The sequence below is a fragment of the Rhincodon typus genome, chromosome 6 (genome assembly GCF_021869965.1).
Source record: "Rhincodon typus isolate 14 chromosome 6, sRhiTyp1.1, whole genome shotgun sequence".
Classification (NCBI taxonomy): Eukaryota; Metazoa; Chordata; class Chondrichthyes; order Orectolobiformes; family Rhincodontidae; genus Rhincodon; species Rhincodon typus.
This window is the reverse complement of record NC_063337.1, coordinates 18,037,666-18,051,468: the sequence shown is the minus strand read 5'-3', so window position 1 is coordinate 18,051,468 and position 13,803 is coordinate 18,037,666. Positions and strand designations below refer to the sequence as shown.

At 43.7% G+C, this 13,803-nt stretch overlaps 1 long non-coding RNA gene across 1 annotated transcript in view; it reads right to left on the bottom strand.

Moving 5' to 3' along the window:
- The window catches only part of LOC125483287, a 23,480-nt gene continuing 9,677 nt past the window's right edge, over positions 1-13,803 (bottom strand). Inside the window, exon 3 of the long non-coding RNA XR_007262253.1 lies at positions 1-46. This is a non-coding gene — a long non-coding RNA (uncharacterized LOC125483287). The remainder of the gene's footprint in view (positions 47-13,803) is intronic.

Sequence of the window (13,803 nt, the reverse complement as noted above, 5' to 3'; positions counted from 1 at the left end):
CATTCGGCTTGCTGTGTGGTTTTTTGCTAGAGGTTCTCCCTGTGCACTGCAATTAAAAGAAACACAATGTCGTTACTAGATGAGCATATACTGAGAATAACTATCATCCACAAGCAAGCTGCTTTGTTACAGTAGATAACGCTAGGGCACAGTATAACTGAGTGGCAATAGACAGATTTCAGACCACTTAACATCCACGATCACTGGAAATGCAGATTAAAATGTACAGTCTCATTATCCAAGGAGGATAGGGGCACATGCTTCTTGTGGATAACAAAAGAAAAATTCAGAAACCACTCCAATATACTGTGAAGGACTGTGCAATTGGTTTACCAAGGCAGGCTGGATAAGACAACAGGAAATATAAAAGGAGCCAGGGACTGACCTTGTGAGTATGTGGATCTGAGGGCAGCAAATCAGGAGATAGAGGGGACTCTCTGGAGGCACCAAATATGTCGCTGAAATGAGTTCTCAATCAAAACAGACCAAGTTTGCCTACATTATTTCAAGAAAACACCAGCTTTGAAATAAAATCCATCACCTTTCCTCACACTCTGGTGATGCAGTCCTTAACCCTTCAGCTGAATTTACTGATTCAAGAAAAATTTTTTTAAAAAAGTGGTTCTCAACACCTCCAGTACTGAAAACACCAACTTGTGTTAAAGCACAATCATCAAATTCAGGCCGTGGTCAGGGGCAATCATTCAGTCTGGCTAAAACCTATTTCAATACAGCCCACCCATCAGGTGCTCAGACTTTTACATTTCATTTCCAAAAGCACATTACCATTAATTTTCTGCATTCTGGTATGGTTCAAGTGATGGATTTCATAGTTAGCATCCAAGTTGCAGATTGTTGTTTAATTTAACTCTGACAGTGGCAGAAAGCACTTGATGACCAAGACCTGCTGCAATTAGTTTTGTATAGCTATACAACTGGATTGCAGTGGGATGTGAAATCTGGATCATTCCAAATTCTAAAGTGATAGTACTGCTCTACTTTTAGAGCACCTGACTGCAGACCTATGTTGTTTTAGGTACTGAATGACCCATCCTTCTAATCCCAGTGATTAAAAATGCAAAGCCTTTAGCTACAATCTGAAAAATCTAAACCATGTCTTTTATGGCTGGCAACCTTGCAGTCAATCCTTCAGAACGTAGCTTTCCTCCGAAGACAATATTAAGGCAATGTTTGACCTAACAAATGTCTTAGTAATGGCCTTGGTATTGAAGGAGCTGTCAAATGAGGTTAAGTCCTAGTTACCCTATACCATAATGCAATGTTAAAAATGTGGATGTCCGGTATCACAGCACAATGTGTACTGAGTGAAAGCAATTCCCAATTATTTCTATATACAAAGTTTGTAATTTTACACAGGGTTTTAAACATCAAAGGTAACATGACTAGTTCAAGAGCCATTTGTAGCATATTTGCAAAACAAATACATTTGTCTCCTTCACCCAGTCTCTGACCTTGCTATATTTCACTCTATCCTGGTTCTCAACTTGTCCCAGGCCCAGCTGTCCTGACTACATGTCACGTTGTCCCAAATCTCAGCCTTGGTCAAGTGTTACCTTTGTCTCTAATCTCCCCCACCCTTCAATCAACAGTAACAGCCAAGGGGAGGGTACTGGTGCCTAGAAGTGTGTACCACAGGTTTGTAAAAATTAAAGTGCGTGGCAGAAATACTGTGGGGAAAATAATGGCTTTTACAAGAAGACGGTAATAATCAAAACAATGAAGAGATGACTTGATTAAGCATGATTGCTGGAAAGCCAAAACATGACCGAATTGTAAATCTGCAGTTCACAATGGTGGATTTATCATAGAAAAATGCCCCAGCATACTTACTTTCAAAGCATTAGAAATGGAACTAAAAGGGTCCCAATGGAAAAGTGAACACGTTGAGGATTTCAAGGAGCGAATTCTTGGAAAGAATTCTAGATATGTTCTACTCAACCTGTTCAGTGACAGCATTACACACCTCCACTGCAGGTGAGACTTCAACATAGGTCTTGCGGCTAAAGCAGAATTGAAGAGCAGGCTGCACAACCATCAAGGGCAGGAATGAAGGAGTGGGTAGGCAAAAAGAACTAGCAGAGGAACAATTATATTTGTGTGCACGCGAGAGCCAGGGAGACATCATGCGAGAGAGACTGTATCAAAAGATGCAGTTTGCCAAATGAAGTAGTTGTGCTCGAGAGACTGAGAAAACAATTGCTCTAGAAGAGGTAACCAACTTGGATTTCAAAGATTTCAGGAATATGTCCACATAGCCAAACCAGTCTTGAATTTCTGGCATAAATCTTGTGAAACTTGCCAAATTAGAATATTTTAACAAGAAAGAAAAAGATGCTGCTTTTTATAGATCTGTACATTTAAACTTTTGCTACAAATCAACTGCAAAACTTTCATGATTTAAACGGACATTAGCTTTTGCTCTGTCACTTACAATTACAAGATATATTTAAAAAGCAGAAGAAACCTGAACAAAAAAAAAAACATCATGCTGCATTATTTGCTGGGGTAGAGGATTAATGGTATCTGGTGACAAATTGTTAGGACTTAACGATTTGCTTTTGTCCTTTATATACAGGCTCAACTATTTATCTCTGGATCAAAATTTTACTTTGCATGCATTACTTAAACTTTAGATTGCAATCACTTAACTATTAAGAAAATCAACTTTCAACATTCAAATAGGATTAGGCAACAAATGCTGGCCATGCTAATAATATCCATATCACAAAAAGATGCTTGCGTTGGACTGACAATTATTCTAAAAACTTATCTTGATTAGCTGAATATTTGATCGATTTTGTGACTCTTTTTGCAACATGACTATGCTTTAAAGTGATTCACAGCAAGTATCCCACTGTAGTTTTTGAAGTGCAGTCACTTTATAAAAATGAATTTGTTTGTGGGACATGGGCATCACTAGCCACCCCAGCATTTATTGGCCATTCCTCACTGGCCTTGAGCTGCCTTCTTCAACTGCTTTACAAGTCCTTGTGCTGTAGGTAGAGCCACAAAGCATTAGAGGGGGAATTCCAGGATTTGGACCCAATGACATTCAAGGAATGGGAATTATACTTCTAAATCAGGACGGTGCATGGTTTGGAGGGGAATTTGCAGCAGTGGTGTTCCCATCCTCCTTCCAGATGGGGTGCTGTACAAGGATTGGTGAATTTCTGCAGTGCATCTTGTAGATGGGACACAAACTGCTATTGAAGATCAGCGGTGCCTTCCAAGTGCTTTGTTTTGAATGGTGTCAAGCTTGAGTTTTGTTGGAGTTGTACTCATCCAGGCAAGTGGGGAGCATTCCACCAAGCTCCTGATTTGTGCCTTGGACAGGCTCTGGAGAGTCAGGAAGTAATTTACTTGCTGCAGCATGCTTATCATCTGACTTGCTGTTGTAGCTATTGTGTTCGTACGACTAGTCCAGTTCCGTTTCTGGTCAAAGTAACCCCCCTAGGATTTTAATTGTGAGGTATTGAGTGATGATAACACAACTGAATGTCAGGGAGCAATGTTTAGATTGTTTGTTATTGGAGATGGTCATTGCTAGTCATTTGAGGAGTGTGAATATAACTTGCCACTCACCAGCCCAAGCCTGGATACTATCCAGATCTTGCTCATTTGGACATGGACTGCCTTAACTTCTGATTTGTCGTGAATGGTTTCTCAGCAAATCACTTCCGACCATATGATTGAGGGGAAGTTTTTAATAATGCAGCTGAAGATGATTGAACCTAGATTACTATCAGGAACTCTTGCAGGCATGTCCTGGAGCCAAGATGACTAACCTCCAGCAACCACAAACATGTTCCTATGTGCCAGTTACAACTTCAACCAGCAGAGCTTCCCTTTCTCTTCTCAACTTTGCCCGCCCACACACTACCATCCCCATAATACAAAAGGGGAAAAGAGAGCATTCTCTTACAACCTTTAGATTGGGGGTGATAAGCAGAAGATTTAAATTGCTTTATTCCCAATCTAGTCCTAATCTCTTAAAATTTGTGAAGGAAAATTTGAACCTTGATCTAATTGCATTTCATTGGGCAAACAAAACCTTAGAACATAGAACAGTGCAGGCCCTTCGGCCCATTATGTCGTGCCGAACTTTTACCCTAATCCTAAATTCTATCTAACCTCCACCCCTACCTTACACTATCATCCATATGCCTATCTAATAGCCGCTTAAATGCCCTAATGAGGCCGACTCCACTACCCTCTCTGGCAATTCTTTCCACACCCCGACCACTGAGTAAAGAACCTACCTCTAACGTCTCCCCTATATCTACCTCCACTCACTTTAAAACTATGCCCCCTCATAATAGCTACCTCCACCCTAGGAAAAAGTCTCTGCCTGTCCACTCTATCTATACCTCTGATCATTTTGTACACCTCTATCAAGTCACCTCTCATCCTTTGTCGTTCTAAAGAGAATAGCCCTAGTTCTCGCAACCTTTCCTCTTAAGACCTTCCCTCCATTCCAGGCAATATCCTGGTAAATCTTCTCTGCACCTTTTCCAACACTTCCACATCTTTCATGTAATGAGGCGACCAGAACTGGACACAATACTCCAGATGTGGCTGAACCAGGTACCTTGTTAAAAAATAAAATTAAACTAACTTCTCCACTACCATTTTTGCAGTGGTTCATAAGGCATTGGTTCAGAAAATCAAGAATTTGTAATCCTCAAAAGATATTGATTCATGTTCCCAGTTTTAGTTAGGCATCTTGCACAACCGCATAAGACCCTGATAGTTTAGCAGTTGATACTGGAAATACACACAGGTTTAGTTGGAAGTGGAGCAACCCAGTACATAACATGTATGACATACATGCAAATTTGGCTATATCTTTATGTAATCCTGACCTAAGCATTTTAATATTTACGTATTAGGAAAACAGGCTAAGTGAACAACTATCTAGTGGATCACAGCCCATTCCTCACTGGCTGATATGAAGTAGTTTCTGTTTTCTCATTAGTACTATGCCTTCAAATAAGATCAAAAGCCTGTGCAAAGTTCAAGTAATCCACTTCCATTGGCTTCCCCTTATTAATGCTTCTAATTACATACTCAAATTCCAGTAGATTTGTCATGCATGATTTCCTTCTCATAAATCTATGCTAAATCTGTATGATCCTGTCAGTTTTTTCCAAATGCTCTGCTAATAAATCATGATGGATTTTAGAATTTTCTCCATGACCGAGGTCAAACTAACTGGTTTATCATTCCTGGTTTTCGCCGTTTTTTAAAAAAAATAGCAGGGTTACATTAGCTCCCTCCAATCCAGTTCTCTTGAACTGTTCCAAATCTGTCAAGAAAATTGGTGTGCTAAACAACAAGGAGAAATATCTCAAATTACAGAACAATATGGACACGGTCAGGTTGATATCCTGGCTTAATGTAAGTGGTACAGTAGGGGATTGCTGGAAAGTGAGATTGTAGATTGTGTTGTAATACAATTCTGATGATGGCCCACAATGCCTCATGGATGTGCAATTTTAAGTTGTTCAATCTGTTCGATGTACATCTTTGTATGTGATAATACCACACAACATAATGAAAGCATTCCTCAGTGGGAAGACAGGACTTTGAGTTGACAAATACTGTGCAGTGGCCACTGTCTCTGACACGATCAATGACAGATGCATCTACAGCAGGCAGATTTGAGGGGATGAGGTTAAGTATGTTTTTCTCCTAATTGGTTCTCTTACTACATGCCACAGATGCAAACTAGCAGCTGTTCTTTTAGTACTCAACCAGTTCAGTGAACAGTGGTGCTGCCAAGCCACTAATGGTGATGGACATTAAACACTCCTGTGCAGAGTACATTTGCACTGTTGCCATTCTCAGTGCTTTCTCCAAGTGCTGTTCAACCAGGAAGACTACTGACTCATTAGATGGGATCAGGGTACATGGTAATCAGCAATAGGTTTCTTTGCCTGTGTTTGACCTGATGCTGTGACCTCGTGGAGTGTAAAGTCAATTGGGGAGGCGACTGCCTAGTGGTATTGTCGCTAGAGTATTACTCCAGAAACCAACCTACAGCATTAGGACCGCAGAGGATCAAGGTGGTGTTTAACCACCACCACCTTCTCAAGGGCAACTAGGGATGGGCAATTAATGCTGGCCAGCCAGTGATGCCCAGGTCCCATGAGGGACTAAAAACAACTTCAAAAATATCAGTTGCAAAAGAGGAAACCTGGATGCCTCAAAAGCATGTAAGAACCAATTGATGAAGTGTTGAAGTGCAATCACTGTTGTAATGTAAGAAACATAACAACCATTGCGTGCGTGCATACACACACACACACACACACACATCCCCCCAAGCGCACGAACAGCAATGTGATCTTAATCAGAAAATCTTTTTTTTTTTTAAAAATGTTGATTAAGCAGTTCAATAAAGCAGCTCCCAACACCTGCTGGGGTGAATTAGATATGGGCTGTAAATGCTGGCCTTACTAGCAGATAGTCACTTGTACAAACAAAGCAGAAAAATTACTGACTGGGCGAGTGTCAGGTAGGTGATTTGTGGATTTTTTTTGGGATGTGCTGAGGGCTGGAGGATGCCAGTTCACTCAATTAGTTTGATAGAGTAAATCTTGTGCAGAATGATACCAAACAGGGTGGCATGGTGGTTCAGTAGTTAGCACTGCTGTCTCACAGTGCCAGGGACCCGGGTTTGATTCCACCCACGGTCGACTGTGTGGAGTTTGCACAGTTTCACCGTGTCTGCGTGGGTTTCCTCCAGGTCCTCTGGTTTCCTTGCAAAGTCCAAAGATGTGCAATATTGGCCATATTAAGTTGTCTAGTGTCCAGGAATGTGTACGCTAGGTGAATTAGCCATGGGAAATGCAGCATTAGAGGGACAGAATATGGGGTTGGGTCCGAGTGGGCTGCTCTTTGGAGGGGCAGTGTAAACACGATGGGCTGAATGGCCTGTTTCCACACTGTAGGGGTTCCATGATTCTAAGCTAAATATCTGGGTTCACATCCCATCATGGCAGATGGTGGAATTTGAATTCAATAGAAAATATCTGGAATTGAATGATGACTATGAAATCATTGTCAATTGTCCAAAAAGCTCGCTTGGCACACTAATGTCTTTCAAGGAAAGTCGTCTGTTTGGTCTTGCCTACATTTGACTCCAGAGCTACAGCAATGTGGTTCACTCTCAACTGCCTTCCGAATTGGCCTAGCAAGCCAATCAGTTGTGTCAATTACAAAGTCTCAAGAAAAATGTGAAATGAGACAGCCCTCAACACTAATTCCAGACCCGATGAAGTCTCATAGCTTCAGGTCAAACATGGGCAAGAGAACCTCCTGATTACCACACATCGTTCTTCCTCAGCTAATGAATCAGTATTCCTCTATGTTAAGTAACACTCACTTGGAGGAAGCACAATCGGTGGTAAGAGTAGAAATGTATTCTAGGTGGGGTAGTCCAACACCTGTCACCAAAACTGGCTTGGCAGCAGCACAGCGAACCAAGCTGGTCAGATCCTAAAAGGGCACAGCTACTAGACTGGGTCTGCAGCAGGTGGAGAGAACCAAGGGGGAAGAAACATACTCAACCTCATCCTTACCAATCTGTCTAGTGCTGGTGGATCTGTCCATGATAGTTTCAGGAAGAGTGGCCACAGCACAGCCCCTCCACTGCATTGTTTGGTAATATCACATTGTTGAATAGGACAAACTTCAAACCAATCTACTAAAGACTGGGCAGCATGAGGTGCTGTGGGCCATCAGCAGCCGAACTGTATGCCAGTACGACGTGCAAACTCATGACCCACCATATCCCTACTCAACCCAGGGGATCAAGCTAGTTCAATGGAGAGTAAGGTGATCATGCCAGCAGCAGCATCAGACACAGCTAAAAATATGGGGTCAACCCGAGATGAAGTTACAAAACAGAACTACTTGCATGCCAAATAAACAGCAAGTGATAGATAGAGCTAAGCGATCAAACAACCAAGAGGTCAGAACTAAGCTCGGCAGTCCAGCCACATCCAGCTGTGAATGGTAATGGACAATCAAACAACTCATTGGAGAAAGCTCCATAAATATCCCCATTCCCAATGGGGAAAGAGCCCAACACATTAGTGCAAAAGATAAGGTTCAAGCATTCGCTCTGATCTTCAGCCAGAATTGCCAGGAGGAAATCCATCTTGGCCTCCTCCTGGGGTCCCCAGCGTTAAAAGATAGGACTTCATAAATCTGATTCACTCCATGTGCTATCAAGGAATGGTTGGAGGCACAGGGTACTGCAAAGGCTACAGACCCCGACAACATTCTGACAATGGTATTGAAGACTTGTGTTTCAGAACTTGCCACTCCCACTGAGTTCTTCCAGTACAGTTATAACACCAGCATCAACCTAACAAAGTGGAAAATTGCCCAGGTATGTCCTGTACATAAACAGATCAAATCCAACCTGTTCAATTACTGTCCATTCAATCTACTCTTCATTACCAGTAAAGTGATGGAAGATGTCAGTGTTATCAAGCAGCACCTGCTCAGCAACACAGTTTGGATTCCACCAGGACCACTGAGCTTCTGACATCATTATAGCCTTGGTTCAAGCATGGACAAAAGAGGTGAATTCCAGAGGTGAGGTGAGAGCTCCAGCCATTGACATCAAGACCATATTTGACTGAGCGTGGCATCAAGGATCAATGGGTATTGGGGGCAGACTCTGCAGTGGTTGGAGTTATACCTGGCACATAGGAAGATGGCTGTGGTCGTTGGAAGTCAGTCATTTCAACTCCGGGATATCTCTATAGGAATTCCTTAGGGAAGTGTCCTAGGTCTAACTATCCTCAGCTGCTTCAACCTTCCCTCCATCAAAAAGGTAATAGGTGGGGACATTCACCAGTGATTGCAAAACGCTCAGCACCATTTGTGACTGCTCAGACACTAAAGCAGTCCATATTCAATTGCAACAATACATGGACAATATCCAGGCTTGGGCTGACAAGTGACAAATGATATTCACACCACACAAATGCCAGACAATGTCTCTTTATTGGAGATGGACAATCTAATCATTGCCCCTTGACATTCAACGGTGTTACCATCATTCTCCACTACGAATGTCTGGGCTTACAAGTAACCAGAAACTCAAGTGGACTCCGTACACTGCCTGGCTGCCAGATTGCTCTGAATTTCTGTTGCTCAACTCAGTCACTGACCACCAACAAGATGTGTTTCACACAAGATCTTTATAATTAGAAAAGACTACCATCCCTTCTCGATTGTACGTGAACGCATATTCCAGGAGATGCGTGGCTTGCGTTTAACACGTTTTTGTCGCAGAAACAAAACTATATAGTAGTGAACTAATATTTTCCAAATTCTGTCATTGATCTGTTTCTTCACGATTGTATGGTTCAATTTGGTAACTTAAGACCGCTTTGTCCATTGCACTCAAAACTTCGAATGATTTATGCCATCCACTGTAGATTAACACACTGAAGATACACAGTATGTGCCTCACCTCATTGCTGAATTCAATCAGCAAATGGTAACTTACAATGTAATAAAACAAAAATGGGAAACTAATTGTTAAAAGTACAATCATAATTCAAATGACTAGATTAAGCCCCAACATTTTCTAGTGAGAAACTTTAAATACAATGCCTCCACCTTTGGAGTCAGTAGCAAAGGAATGGCATTTGTCATGGACTTCAAAGCAAGTTGCCCAGAAAGATCGAGCAATATCTGTGGTATGGATTTCACATTAATTGAAGGGGACACAGCACTGACATCACCACGCAGGTTTAGGTTTAGGTTTAGGCAGTCACAGTTAAGTATTCCCACAGACTGCAAATCAGAAGCAAGTACTGATCAACCTTTCTCTTTTATAAATTTTCCAGAGAAAAATAGATTGCTACATACAGATCAGTCTAAAATTGCAATTAAAGTAGTTTAGTATAAAAAATACAGATCATAATGGAAAAAAATTGACGTTTCACAAGTTACTGTCCCAGGGTAAGAGAGGTTCTTTGGCAATAATTATGACTTAGGATGCCATTCAGTTGCATCCCTTTTCAAGTGCCTAACTTCTTCAGGGTCCTTTTGACGGAGACATTACATTGCAAAAAGGGAAGGTTCTCATCAATTGATTAATTTTTAAAGAACAGTCATCTGCAAGGATTTCAATAATGCACCCAAGAAAGAGTAGAGAACAAACAGACCATTTTTAGATTCACATTCAAATGTACCTGCGCAGATGCTATGGGTTGCTGTCAGTTCCATAGTTGGATTAATACTGAACACCAACAGTTCTGCCATGGTTACAATTACAAATGCCAGAACACTAACCATTTACCAATTTTCAAAAGCTTTGCAAAATGAATTTACAAAGATGGGAATTCATGGTTTTAATGCAGTATTTTCTTTAATGGAAGAGTCAGCTTGCCATCTGGAAACCTGATTGTAAATACAGTATAATGCATTGTAATGATATTGTTCCTGCTGTGCCAAATGGCCAACTTAAACACCAAGATAGATTTAGCAACACACAGCTGCAGTTTCTACATATTTACAATCGTGCTATTTGGTCAATGGACTTATTCCCCCAACATCTATACTGTTTTGACTTTTTCTGACCTATGACCCAAGTGTTACTCTCTCATAGCCAGCACCAAGTGGTAGTCTCAATAGCAGTCAGTCAACTCTTTGTATTGTGAAATCCTGACCTTCAGAGATAGGAACACAACACAAAGTTTGTTTCCTGTAGCACAAGGAGAACAGCTGGTAAAAGCAGAATTGTGGAAAGGTGAGACAAAATACAAATGGCTTTTGCAGCAAGACCCAATTAGTAAGGAAGTCAGAGTCATACAGCATGGAGACAGGCACTTCTTGGACTCAGAGCCTGTGCTTAAAAAAAAAAGTATAGAAAAAAAACAAATAGAACATTCACATCCTCCGGACAAGCCAGTGCTTTACAACCAATAATATTCAATAAGAAACTTTCATAGGGCAGTCTCACAAGCAGCACTGAATCATGTTCAACCTACCAGTAAACCTAAATATTGGCCAGGCACTAGGAAAAATCTCTTGCTTTTCTTTAACAATAGCACCATAGGGTCATTTTCATTTCCAGCCAACTGAGCAGGTGATGCCTTGATTGGAGGTGATTTTGGAATGAGATTCAATGTGACAACCTCAGGGATCAGCTCAGAGAACGCCCTAGAAATCAAGAGAGTTAGTAAGAACTGCTGATGCTGGAGTCTGAGAAGAAGGGTCCCGACCCAAAATGTCAGCTTTCCTGCTCCTCTGATGCTGCCTGGCCTGCTGTGTTCCTCCAGCTCCACACTGTTATCAATGGCCTTGAAATCAACTTGCTTACTCAAAGTAATTGTTACCAGTGAGTCAACTACCTCTGCTAAACAAAGAGATTAGTGTAAAAGCAAATTGCAAATGTATTTCTCCAGCTCTTGATTCCTATGTCTCTTCTATAAGGTTCAGCGCAGCCACTGTCTATTCCAAAAGTGCCAGCTGCCCTGTTCTGCTGTTTCTCTCAATGATCCCACTGATCTTCCTCCCATACATTGGGAAACCAATGCTCTTTATATTGTGAGACAACAATGTGCAGAGCTGGATGAACACAGCAGGCCAAACAGCATCATACGAGCAGAAAGGCTGACGTTTCGGGCCTGGACCCTTCATCAGAAATGGGGGAGGGGAAGGGGGTTCTGAAATAAGTAGGGAGAGAGGGGGAGGCGGATAGAAGATGGATAGAGGAGACGATAGGTGGAGAGGAAACAGACAGGTCGAAGAGGCGGGGATGGAGCCAGTAAAGGTGAGTGTAGGTGGGGAGTTAGGGAGGGGATAGGTCAGTCCAGGGAGGACGGACAGGTCAAGGGGGCGGGATGAGGTTAGTAGGTAGGAGATGGGGTGGGGCTTGAGGTGGGAGGAGGGGATAGGTGGGAGGAAGAATATGTTAGGGAGGCGGGGACGAGCTGGACTGGTTTTGGGATGCGGTAGGGGGAGGGGAGATTTTGAAGCTTGTGAAATCCACATTGATACCATTGGGCTGCAGGGTTCCCAAGCGGAATATGAGTTGCTGTTCCTGCAACCTTCGGGTGGCATCGTTGTGGCACTGCAGGAGGCCCAGGATGGACATGTCGTCTGAGGAACGGGAGGGGGAGTTGAAATGGTTCGCAACTGGGAGGTGCAGTTGTTTATTGCGAACCGAGCGTAGGTGTTCTGCAAAGCGGTCCCCGAGCCGTCGCTTGGTTTCCCCCGACGTAGAGGAGGCCACAACGGGTACAGCAGATGCAGTATACCACGTTAGCAGATGTGCAGGTGAACATCTGCTTGATGTGGAAAGTCTTCTTGGGGTCTGGGATGGGGGTGAGGGAGGAGGTATGGGGGCAGGTGTAGCACTTCCTGTGGTTGCAGGGAAATGTGCCGGGTGTGGTGAGGCTGGAGGGGAGTGTGGAGCGGACAACGGAGTCACAGAGAGAGTGGTCCCTCTGGAAAGCAGATAAGGGTGGGGAAGGAAAGATGGCTTTGGTGGTGGGGTCGGATTGCAGATGGCGGAAGTGTCGGAGGATGATGCATTGGATCCGGAGGTTGGTGGGGTGGTACGTCAGGACGAGGGGGATTCTTTTTTGGTTCTTATTGCGTGGACGGGGTGTGAGGGATGAGTTGCGGGAAATGTGGGAGACACTGTTGAGGGCGTTCTCGACCACTGAGGGGGGAAAGTTGCGGTCCTTGAAAAACGAGGACGAGGAGATGTATGGGAGTGGAATGCCTCATCCTGGGAGCAGATGCGGCGGAGGCGAAGGAATTGGGAAAAGGGGATGGCATTTTTGCAGGAAGGTGGGTGGGAGGAGGTGTATTCTCGGTAGCTGTGGGAGTCGGTGGGCTTGAAATGGATATCGGTTTCTAGGTGGTTGCCCAAGCTGGAGACAGAGGTCCAGGAAGGAGAGAGAGGTATTAGAGATGGTCCAGGTAAACTTAAGGTTGGGGTGGAAGGTGTTGGTGAAGTGGATGAACTGTTCGAGCTCCTCGTGGGAGGACGAGGCGGCGCCGATACAGTCATCGATGTAACGGAAGAAGAGTTGGGGTTTAGGGCCAGTGTAGGTACGGAAGAGGGATTGTTCCACATAACCTACAAAGAGGCAGGCGTAGCTTGGGCCCATGCGGGTACCCATGGCCACCCGTTTTGTCTGTAGGAAGTGGGAGGAATTGAAAGAAGTTGTTGAGGATGAGGACGAGTTTGGCTAAGCGGACGAGGGTGTCAGTGGAGGGGGACTGGTTGGGCCTGCAGGACAGGAAGGAGCGGAGGGCCTTTAGGCCATCTGTATGGGGAATGCAGATGTATAGGGACTGGACGTCCATGGTAAAGATGAGGTGTTGGGGACCGGGGAATTGGAAGTTCTGGAGGAGGTGGAGAGCGTGGGTGATGTCATGGACATAGGTAGGGAGTTCCTGGACCAAGGGAGAGAAAATGGAGTCCAGATAGTTGGAGACAAGTTCGGTGGGGCAGGAGCAGGCGGAGACAATGGGTTGACCAGGGCATTCAGATTTGTTCAAGCCCACCGACTCCCACAGCTACCTAGAATACACCTCCTCCCACCCACCTTCCTGCAAAAATGCCATCCCCTATTCCCAATTCCTTCGCCTCCGCCGCATCTGCTCCCAGGATGAGGCATTCCACTCCCATACATCTCCTCGTCCTCGTTTTTCAAGGACCGCAACTTTCCCCCCTCAGTGGTCGAGAACGCCCTCAACAGTGTCTCCCACATTTCCCGCAACTCATCCCTCACACCC